Consider the following 11,792-nt stretch of genomic DNA (forward strand, 5'->3'; position numbering starts at 1 on the left):
CCCAGGTTGCAGAACACAGTGGAGGGTGTTTAGTTTTTCCTGTGCTTCTGGGCTTTGCCTGGTTGCCACATGGGACCAGGAAGGAATTTTTCCCTCTGTTTCTACAGGTATGTGTGTGTGTGGGGGGGTGTTGTTTGTTTGTTTGTTTGTTTTTGGGGGGTCACTTGTTTGTTTTGGGGCAGTGGGGGGGATTGCCTTCTTCAGAAGCAATAGGATTTGGTTCCACTGCTGCTACTTGGACTAAAAGCCAGAGGTTCCTGATTAAAGGCCCTTGCCCCTCCTCTCAGTGTCAGCCTTACCACCCCATTTAGGATCATCAGGGTACCCTACAGTCAGATTGGTACAGACTGTGGGGGTGTTGTCTTCCTCCATAGCTGGATACATGGCCCTCTTCCTTGGATCTCTCAAGTGCATTTTAGCAATGTATGTAGCAGCGGGACACTGAGAGCCCTCATTCTCTTTCTTTAGCTGTGGCAGGTTAGCATGCTCTTGGTGTGTAATCAGGTTAATTGTAAAGTTTTAGGAATAGGTTAGACAAGCACTTGTATGGGGTTGCCATGTTAAATGACCTTGGTTATTTAGTGGGGGGTTATACAACAAGACTTCCTGAGGTCCCTTCCAGCTCTTCTTTATGTATGACTTTATGATGAAAACACTGTACGAGTTGATAGCTAAATTTTGAGATGGATCTTTTTGCACTGAAATCGAAGGGAGTTCCATTACTGATTTAACTGAAATCAATGTTTGTTCAGTTGCTGTGAATCTGTGCTGATATCTATGGGCTTCATACAGTGAGGCATTGCTGAAGTTCTTCTACTATTGGAATGATGGTGTGATTCACTGGTATTAACTATGGATGCCGGTTCATAGAACATGTTGTGGGGGGTTAATATACTGCTACTCTGGGTTGGAACAGTCCCCATATATTTTGTATTGTTAACATCTCATTGAAACTCTTATAAACCATGAAACTCCAGGTCTCAAGATATGATTGGACAAATAAAGTGTTTTTTTCCACCAGAAAATGACAAAACATTTCATCTTTAAAAATATTTCAAGAAAAAAATTCAGAACTTAAAATGATCAGCTAAAATCCACCAGAGAAGCCAATGGGAGTAATTATCTGATGCTTAAAGATAAGCATGTACATTAGTCTCACATAATTGGTAATTGTATTCTTAATTAGAAATGTGATATGCTTTTTTTTTTGTTCAATATTTATCATTCTAAAGAAATAATACTTGGTGATTGCAGTTACATAATCAGGAAAGTCTACATGTAGAACATTTCAGTAAATGGAAATGGAGTAGTAGTTAACACTAAAGGGATGCAAAGTTAACAAAACAAGTTAAATCAATTGACATGTCATTTTTGGTATCAGAAACTAGCTTTAATGCTTAAAACGTTAAAGTTTTATTTCTGTCTTTTCCCTCTGTATTCCTCATAGGTAGCTCTACTTCCTGATTACAGTCCCATGACATAGAGGCCAGATGCTGTTAGACATCCGGGTAGGAGACGTCAGTACTGAAGATGCACAGGACTGGAGAGATTTTTCTCATTTTGCAGGAAGTGGTGAGTATTATCCTCTTGTGGTAAAAAATGGTGTGATGTGCAAGTAAGGTAACTTCATCTTGCAATGTCCTGTAACTGTCATGCACCTCTTGCACAGTACTGACTCTGATTTTGTGAAGATGTCCTGTGCAGCTATTCAAGTCAGAGTAGACTGAGAGGGGCCTAAGTGGATACTCCTATTTTTCCCCTCTGAGGTAAAGCTGCAGACTTTGAATTAAGTGACAGAACTTCTGGGGCAAGATCTCAGGCAGTCCTGGTAGTCCCTATCAACAGGAATCAGAAGGGGGTGTAGATTATCTTAATGTGATGCTGCAGGTAGGCTAATTAGCTCCGTCTCCTAGTAAATCTTTTTAATATAGCTGCATTCTTATGGCACTAACCCCAAGTAAATCAGCTTTCTGCCAAGCTAATATAGTCATATTCACAATGAACTGTACCTAGATAAGTAACTTTGAAGATGTACATCTAATTAGTCACAGCAAAGGGCCATGAGAATATGTGTATGTTGCTCCCAGAACCAAACTGCATAGCTGAATTTATGCACCATCAGGAACTGTCCTATCAGCGTGCACAGCAAGATGTACTCTGGCACCAATTCAGGACTAATATTTCAGATCTGTGATAGACGTTTTATTTCAGGGATTCTTTAAGGGTCCCAGATTAACCAAAATTCAGGATTATGCTGGATCGTTTGATGTTTGGTTAGTTATTCTTTTTCCCTTGCCTCGCTAATTTATGATGAATAATAGAGGAATTATTATCTTTGTTAATTAACAAATATGGTAAATAGTTGAAAAGGTGAATGTGTTTCGCATAAAACATTTTGCAGTTTAATACAGAATGTCAAAGTTTTCCACAGACTGCAAGATTATCTTTCACTATCTATGTGCATTAACAGAAGAAAATATAAGTAGTACTTGTAAGCCAAATTGTATCCTTGTGGAATTTTTTGCATCGGTAAAAATAAGAGATCTGAGAAAGTATCTTAATATTATACTTTGACCCTTACAGTTGTTTACTTGCATCTAGAAGGCACTGTCAAAATAAAGTTTGAAACTGTCCAGCAGGCAAGATTTTGTCTCTAGTAGGTGGATGTAATATAAAACAAGCTTAACAAGAAACATGTTCAGTCTAAAAACAGGTAAAAATTGTTAGTCATAACTAGAGTAAGAATACTTTAGAGCTGTAGTTAAGATATATTCTTCCTATACAAATATCTCCAGCCCTGTTTGAAATTTAGGCTTTCGTTGTATATTTCTTCCAAGGATTCTGCCTTTTGGAATTAATGTGAGGACGGAGACTGTCCTTCTTGGTTTGCGGAGTGTAAAATGTGCCTACCCTGCTCCATAAAATAACACGAGCAAGGACACACAAGCGATATCCAGACTTACAAGTGAAGGACACTATATTACAATTCCACTTATACAACAATTGTGCAGACTAATAGAAAAATCTTCAAGTTAGAAGTTTTGTATTATCTGGTAAGATGATCAACTGATTTTGACAAGCCTGTGTTCTGAGTTTCCCCAGACCTACAATGAATGTGGTCTGAAATGCCAACAGCATTACAACCAGTTTCAAATGGCTTTGCTGCATTTGGGACTCCTGGGGCATTTTTACACATACAAGCACAACAGCATGGGGCAGTCTGAAGAGTGCCTGGCCCTGCATCGCTTGTAGTTGTATAAGCTGCGAAATGCGTGTCAGTTTTCAGAAAATGGCAAACACATAGAAGGTGTTTTTACTTCAGAAGTGCACCACCGCCATTTTCTGTGCACTCATTTCACCGCTTATACAGCTGCACACAGTGCAGTTTGCATCAGCTCACATGAAGAGCATACTCAATCAATTCTGCTCCGAAGTGGTAGATCTCTTGTGCGTTGCAGGACGAGAAGGTATGTGTATAAATGTCCCTGAATTTAGACCAGCATTCTCTCCATTTTCTTTAGAGCTGGGAGAAATGTATCTGCATTTTTGTGCACTTGTTTGTTTTTTGTTTAATTTGTAGAATTACTGGTAGAATTTCCATTGCTTGAAATGGAATAGATCTGTGGTATTTTGTGACAAGAAGAGTTAAATTAAGTACATTTGAAAAAGCATTTAAATGTAATAAAATGGTACTTTCAGGCCTTCTGAACTGGGCTTATTTAATCTAGAGAAGAGAAGACTGAGGGGATTTAATAGCAGGCTTCAACTACTTCAAGGGGGATACAAAAGAGGCTGGAGCTAGACTGTTCTCTATGGTGGCATATGACAGAATGAGAAGCAATGGTCTCCAGTTGCAGCAAGGGAAGTTTAGGTTAAATAACAGAAAGCACTTTTTTTCACTAGGAGGCAGTGCTAGCCCATAATTTTTTGACACCCTTTGTAAGATATAGTTTTGGGGCCCCCAGACACACAAAAAGAGACAGTGGCAGCAGGGGAGGGGAAAAGCGGGTGGCGAACAGCTGGATGTGAAGCCAGCAGCAGCTGCTATATGTAGTGGTGGCAGCCACCCATTCCCCCCCTTGCTATCGCACTGATTTGGAGTATTCACAGCTGCAGAACCCCCTGTGGCCACAGGATATGGCAGGCCAGCCCTGCTAGGAGGGTAGTAAAGCACTGTAAGAGGCTACCCAGAGAGAGGTGGATACTCCATCCTTGGAGGTTTTTAAGACCTAGCTAGACAAAGCCTTGGCTGGAATGATCTAGTTGGGGATGGTCCTGCTTAGAGCAGGGTGTTGGACTAGATGACCTCCTGAGGTCCCTGCCAACCCTAGTTTTCTATGATTTGATCACTTGAGTATACTTTAGGGCTGGGAACAGAATTTTTTTTTTTTTTTTTTTTTTGGAAAAAACTGTTGTCTGCCAGTATTTTGGTATAAACTTTTGGATTCAGTTTTTCTCTTCTCTCATCATGTGTGCAGAATTTAATTGTTCAGCAGTAGTGGGTGGGTTTTAAAGAGTGGTTCTGGGATGTTGGGGGACTCTGATTTAACCTGAACTAGAAAGGGGTCTGGAACAGAAGTTTCATAAACCAGCTTGACCTAAATCAGTTAAGTCTGATATTACATTCAACCAGGTTTCTCTTAAACCTGTTTAAACCATTTTGAAACTAGTTTATGTGCACTGAGCTTCTGTTCTATTATAGGTTTAAACCAGTTTCTGGTCACTTAAACCACTTTGTGTAAATTTCTGCCCTAGTCTATTAGGTTTACAAACATGATTCACAAGATTAACCCAGGGATTTTTCCAATAGAAATCCACAGTTGTGGTCAGAGTTCTTTGAAACAGAAAAAACTTCAATTTTTTTCTGTGGGCAAAATGAGTGAAAACTAAGAGCTGACATTTTCCAAGGAGTGTCTGAGTCTATCCAGGGATGTTTTGAGCCTAAAAAGTGTTAAGAAACACTGCTTTAACTGGACTACATACATGTATTGTATGTAGGCAGGCAACATTTTTAATGTAAACATGTAAAAGAGTATTAATCCATTTCAGGTAGGGTCAATATTTAAGTTTCAGTTAAAGTTCACTTTGCAATGAGGACAAATCCTAGAGTATTTAACATCTACCACCACTGAGAACAATCCAACTCCATCCTCTTTAGGTAGTTGAAAGCTGTTATTAAGATGCCTCCTCAGTCTTCTATTCTCCAAACTAAATAATCCGAGTTTCCTTAGCCTCTCCTCAGAAATCATGTGCCCCAGCCTCCTAACTATTCTCATAGCTGTCTGCTAGACTCTCTCCAATTTGTCCACACCCTCTCTGTAGTGGGGGGCTCAAAAACTGGACACAGTACTGCAGATGTAGCCTCACCAGTGCTGAATAGAGGGGAAGAATCACTTTCCTCAATTTGCTGACAATGCTTCACAACAAGGGCACGCTGTTGGCTCATTAATCCTACTGTCCACTGTAACTTCCAGGTCCTTTTCGGCACAGCTGCTGCTTAGGTAGTTTGTCCCAGCCTGTAGTGCATGGGATTGTTCCATCCTACATGCAGGACTTTGCACTTCTTATTGAAGAGCATGAGATTTCTTTCAGTCCAATCCTCCAAGTCATCAAGGTCTCTCTGAATACCACTCCTACCATCTCATGTATTTACTACTCCCCCCAGCTTGGTGTCACCTGCAAACTTGCTGAGGGTGCACTTTATTCCATACCTTCTGAGCCTGATGATCCAGCTAGTTTTCTATTCATCTGACAGTTCATTTATCCAACCCGTATTTCTTTTGCTTGCTTGAGAGAATATTGTGGGACCTTTAATCAGAAGCCTTGCTAAAAAAAAAAAATCAAGCTGTATCATATCTACTGCTCTTACCATATCCACAGAGCCAGTCATCTCATTATAGGAGGCAATCAGGTTAGTCAGACATGACTTGGCCTTGGTGAATTCATTCTGACTGTTCCTGATCACCACCTTCTTCTCCAAATGCTTAGAAATGGATTCCTCAAGGTCTCGCTCCATGATTTTTCCAGGGACTGAGGTGAGGGTCACCAGTCTGTAGTTGCCTGGATTCTCCTTCTTCCCTTTCTTAAAGATAGAGACACTATGTTTGCACTTTTCCAAATCACCCAGGACCTCTCCCAATTGCCACAAACAATTGCCAGCAGCATAGCAGTCACATCAGTCAATTCCCTCTGCACCCTCAGGTGTATTGCATCTAGCTCCACAAACTTGAAGTGCCCAGCATTCCTAAATAGTCTCTAACATAGTCTTTCTCCACTGTTACCTACTCACCTCCTCCCAAAAAATTGGGCTGCCAGGTGCAGTAGTTTGGGAGCTGACCCTGCCTGTGAAGACAGGTAAAAAAAAAGGCATTGAGTACTTCAGCCTTTTCCTCATCATCTGCCACTAGGTTGCCTCCTCCATTCCCTGATCTTCCTCTTGCTGATTGTAGAAACTCTTCTTGTGGCTAGCAAGGGATGTGAAAGGTTACAACTCCAGTTACACTTTAGCCTTGCTGACTTCATCCCTGCATGCCCCAGCAATACTCTTATACTCCTTCCTAGTCATTTGTCCAAGTTTCCACGTCTTGTAAGCTTCCTTTTTGCATTTGGTGTATTAAGGAACTCCTTGGTGAGCTCAAACTGGTGTTCTGCTATACTTGTTAATTTTCCTGTGCATCAGGATGGTTCATTCCTTTACCTTCAGTAAGGTGCATTAAAAACAAAACAAAACACACAACTAGTTCTCCTGGACTACTTTCCCCCTCAGACTGGCCTCCCAGCGAATCTTGCCCAAGTCTGCTTTTTTTTTTTTTTTTTTTTGAAGTCCAGGGTCTTTACTCTGCTGTTCTTCTTCCTCCCTTCCCTCAGGATCCTGAACTCAATCATGTTGTGGTCACTGCAGCCCAAGTTACATCCACTACTGTATTCCCCACCAATTCTTTTCTGTGAGCAGCAGGTCTGGAAGAGTGTGGCCATAGTGGGCCTCTCCAATACTTGCACCAGGAAGTTTTCCCCAGCACTCTCCAAGAACTTCCTGGATTGCCTGTACACTGCTTTGTTGTCCTCCCAGATGTCAGGGTGACTGAAGTCCCCCCATGAAAACCATTAGCTGTTTGAAGAAAGCCTCTTCCACCTCATTCTCCTGGTCTGGTGATCTATAGCAGACCACTACAGTGACATCACCCTTCTTGATCTCCCCTATGGGCCTTACCCAGAGACTTAACTGGCTGATCTTCATACTGGAGCTCAGGGCAATCATACAGCTCTTTTACGTAAAGTGAAACTCCTCCTTTTCTCCCCTACTTGTCCTTCCTGAACAGTTTATACCCATCCATGACAGTGCTCCAGTCATGCAAACTATCCCACCATATCTCTGTTAGTCCAATTATATCATAGTTCTGGGACCACATAAGGACTTCCAGTTCTTCCTGTTAGCATCCCAAACTCCATGTACTGACACCTAAGGTAACTAGAGGATTGCCTCATTTTCAAGAAGAATGAGAAGGCCTTCCCTGTTGCCCCTCCTGCTTATACCTCTTCCAGGTCACCCACTTCCTCTACTTACCTCAGGGTTTTAGTTTTCATGCCTCTGGTGAACCTAATTCAAAGCCCTCCTCACTAAGTTAGTGAGCCTGTCTATGAAGATGCTCTTCTCTCTCTTTATCAGGCGTAATCCATCTCTTCCAAGCAATCTTTCTTATTGGAAGATCATCCTGTGGTCAAAGAAGCCAGAAGCCCTGCTGGCAATATCATCTGTGCAGCCATGCATTTATCTGCAAGATGCACCCACTCCTGGAAGGGTCCTTCCCCTTGACCATAAGGATTGAAAAGAACACAACCTGAGCCCCCATCCCTCTCATCTTTGCACCCAGAGCCCTGTAGTCACTTTTGATCTTAGGGTTCCCCCTGGCAGTATCATTGTTGCCTACATGGATGAGCAGCATGGAGTAGTAGTCAGAGGGTTGGGTGAGTGTTAGTAATCCTCCTGTGATATCTTGGATCCAGGCTCTGAGCAAGGAGCAGACCTCCTGAGACAATAGGGCAGGCGGGCAGATGGATGCCTCCATCCTCCCCAAGCAGGGAGTCTCCAAAATCACCACCACCTGTCACTTCCTTTTGATGGCAATGGTTTTAATCCTACCAACCTTGGAGAGGCCTGGCCTGGCCTCTTCCACCAATGGAACATGTTCCTCCTCCTCCTCCTCTGTTGCTGGGGCTCTATATCTGTTCTCCAGGCAAATGGCTGCAGATAGAGATTAAGACTTCTGCTTGCTGCCAAGGGTCACAAGCTTCCAGCTTCCACGTTCTTGGGAGTCCATGTCCTTTTCCTTCTCTAGCACCGCCTTTGGCAGTCCTTATTCCACAGTACTAGGTCTCCTCCACCATCTTAAAAGGATAAATTCCACATGGTGGAGGATGCTTCAGATCCTTGCCACCTCCCCCTGTAGCTCTTGCCTGCTCCCTGAGGGACATCACCAGGAGGCACCACTCATATCGCAATCACTCTCCCACCTGGCTGTCACTGGAAGGAACCTGCAAGCCAGTTTACACAGTGCCAAACCAGGGCCTGGGTGGAGACCTTGACAGTGAGAGGTCCTGCCTGGACAGACATCTCACAGTTGCAAGCAGAAAGAGAGCTGGCAGTGGCAGAGGTTTTGACATTGTGACATCCCCTGGTCATTCCTTTGGGTGTCTTTTAATCCACCACTTCTTTTTACTGTTTGCTATTCTTTGGTCCCAAAAGATTCCCTTTTGTATGCTTCCACTCACCAAGCTTACAGGAAAGAAAAAAGTGAGAGTTTCCAGGCAAACTCCACCTCACTTGGGACTTGAATTAAGCAAGAGGCTTAAGTATTGGTCCAACTGCTGAATTTTAGCAACTTACACTAAATATATATTAGGTTAGCTACTTTTAATTAAAGAAAAGGCTCACCTACAAAGAGGCATGTACAAACTGACCTGTTTGCTGTCCCTGTTCATGCGCTTTGGGGAGTCATCTTTTATACACTTCCAGGACTGGCTCCAACTCTTTGATAGGGCTTTTGTCAGATACAGGCAGCAGTTGCCCAGCAATCTCTCATCTAGCAGCACTCTCAGCTGCTCAGAGCACACGCCCAAAATATATGCAGCCCACCAAACAAACGCTCAGTAAACCAAAACACATAGGCAGTCCTGGCTCACTTACCTTTCCAGAGCAGGATCTGGTGCCTGGTACCAGTCTCTTCTTTCCCTTCCTCCTCTTGCTCCCAGCAAACTGCGGACTTTCCTGTTCGTAAAAAATACATGTGAAAGACAGCATGTTACATTTCTAAAACCAGTAAAAGAACACTTCTATTTTACTTGCTACTAGTAGGTCTCTGATCAATTTAAATAAAAATTTATATTTTCAGAATTTAGTGCAAAAAACACAAGAGGAAGATGGTGAGGGAGCGGGAGTGAGGGATTTTTGTTTGTAAACAAGGGTATTTTTAAAACACAGTCCGAATAATAAGTATTAACACAATAAACAATAAGTGATTTATATAAATCTATTTTCAAACTAAGCAGTTAGAAGTATAAAATTTAAAAATCAAGAGCCTCAAAGCTACTCAGCAACTAAAATAACTATGAAGAACTATGTTAAAGTATCAACCCTTGCACACCTCTGCCACCAACATAATACACCTAAGTAAGGGTATAATTATGGCGAGTTTCTTCTTGGATGATTTTTTTTTTGTGTGCGTTTAATTATTATTTATAAATCACAACAAATAGGCAATTATGTCTCTGATAAAAAAAATCATTATTTTTGTGATGTGGTTGTGAGAATTTAGTACTAATATTTTAAGTTTTCAAAATAGAGACTTAATACAAGCACTTTGCAAGTATTAATGAATTATACAAGTATAAATAAATTAAACCCTCTCTCACACCCATGAAATACTATTATATTGTCTCAGATAAATGGAGGCACACCAGCTTGACCAAGGTCACCTGCTAGGTCATTGATATAGGTGGGAATAGGATTTGGGACTCTTGACTTGTATTAAATGAACCTTTGATGGTTACTGTGAAGAGAATGAGAACAAGAAAGGGTTAAAACAAGTTTTACCATGTCAGCATGGTAGAAAATGCCAGAAAGGGTGTGTGGCAGCATCCCTCCCCCTTTTCAAGAAACAGCTGGCTTGTACATGGGCAGGCTTGCCAGTTAAAAGGGAATAAGAATGGTGATTCAGGGAGGGAGAAGTTGCCAGGGCGCTCAGTGGAGCCAGTGGCTATGGGGGAGTGTGAGGACTGGCACAGAGACCTGAGCTAGGCAGCACAGAAACCTCCCCATGAACCTAAGAAGTTGGTGAGAATGTTCCAGGATTGGAGGGAACATTCAGAGCCAAAAAAGCCTGCTACTCCCAGGATAAGGAGGCATGGTGGGAGGTTGGTTTTTTTAGCACAACAGCAGAGTAGAAACACCAGCCAGGTAAGGATTGTCCAAGCCAAATAGTTAGCCAGTTACACACACTTCGAGGCTTGGGGGGGAGGGAGGGAAAGAAAAAAAAAAAAATTAAATAATACTGTCTTCTACAGCCAGAGAGAAAAGCCCATCTCCATCTTCTCCCTAATTGTCCTTCAGGCATTTGAAGACTCTTATCAAATCCTCTCTCCACCCCTTCAGTCATCTCTTCTCCAGAGTAAATAACCTAGTTTGGAGTAGGAATAAAACTTTACTTGGTGTCTATTATATGGGATGCAGCAGAAGGCAATGAGAAGATCACACAGTGAGATACATGTGGGCCAGAGTGAAGTCTCAGTGGCGAAAGAACAGATAAGGGACTATTTAGAAAAGCTGGACATACAGATGTCCATGGGACTGGATGGGATGCACCCAAAGGTATTGACAGAGTTGGCTGATAAGATTGTAGAGCCACTGGCCATCATCTTTGAAGACTCGTGACAATAAGGAGAGGTCCCAGATGATTGGAAAAGGGCAAACATATTGCCCATATTTAAGAAAGGGAAAACAAGAGGATCCAGGGAACGACAGATCAGTCAGCCTCACCGAAGTCCCTGGGAAAATCATGGCGCAGTCCTCAAGGAGTCCATTTCTAAGCACTTGGAGGAGAAGGTGATTAGGTACACTCAGCATGGATTCATCATGGGCATGCCTGACCAACCTGATTGCCTTCTGTGATGAAATGACTGGCTCTGTGGACAAAGACTAGTGGATGTGATGTACCTTGATTTTAGCAAGGCTTTTGATATAGTCTCCCACAACGTTCTTGCAGGCAAGCTGAGAAAGTACAGGCTGGATGAAAAGACTGCAAGGTGGATAGAAAACTGGCTGGATCATCAGGCTTAGAAGGTAGTAATCAATGGCTTGATGTCTAGTTGGCAGCTGACATCAAATGAAGTGCCCCAGGGGTTGGTGCTGGGGCTGGTTTTGTTCAGTGTCTTCATCAATGACCTGGAAGATGGCATAGCATGCACCCTTAGCAAGTTTGCCGATGACACCAAGCTAGGGGGAACAGTAGATGTGCTAGAGGGTAGGGCTAGGATTCAGTGACCTAGACAAATTGGAGGACTGGTTCAAAAGAAATCTTCTGAGGTTCAACAAGGACACGTGCCAAGTCCTATACTTAGAATAGAACAGTCCTATGCACCAGCACAGGCTGGAGGCTGACTGTCTGGACAGCTGCTCTGCAGAAAAGGACCTGGGGGTTACAGCGGACAATGAACTGAATATAAGCCAGCAGTGTGCCCTTGTTTAAGAGAAGGGTAATGGCATATTGGGCTGCACTGGTAGGTGAGCTGCCAGCAGG

The sequence above is a fragment of the Crocodylus porosus genome, unplaced genomic scaffold (genome assembly GCF_001723895.1).
Source record: "Crocodylus porosus isolate Cpor-Errol unplaced genomic scaffold, CroPor_comp1, whole genome shotgun sequence".
In the NCBI taxonomy this organism is placed as follows: domain Eukaryota; kingdom Metazoa; phylum Chordata; order Crocodylia; family Crocodylidae; genus Crocodylus; species Crocodylus porosus.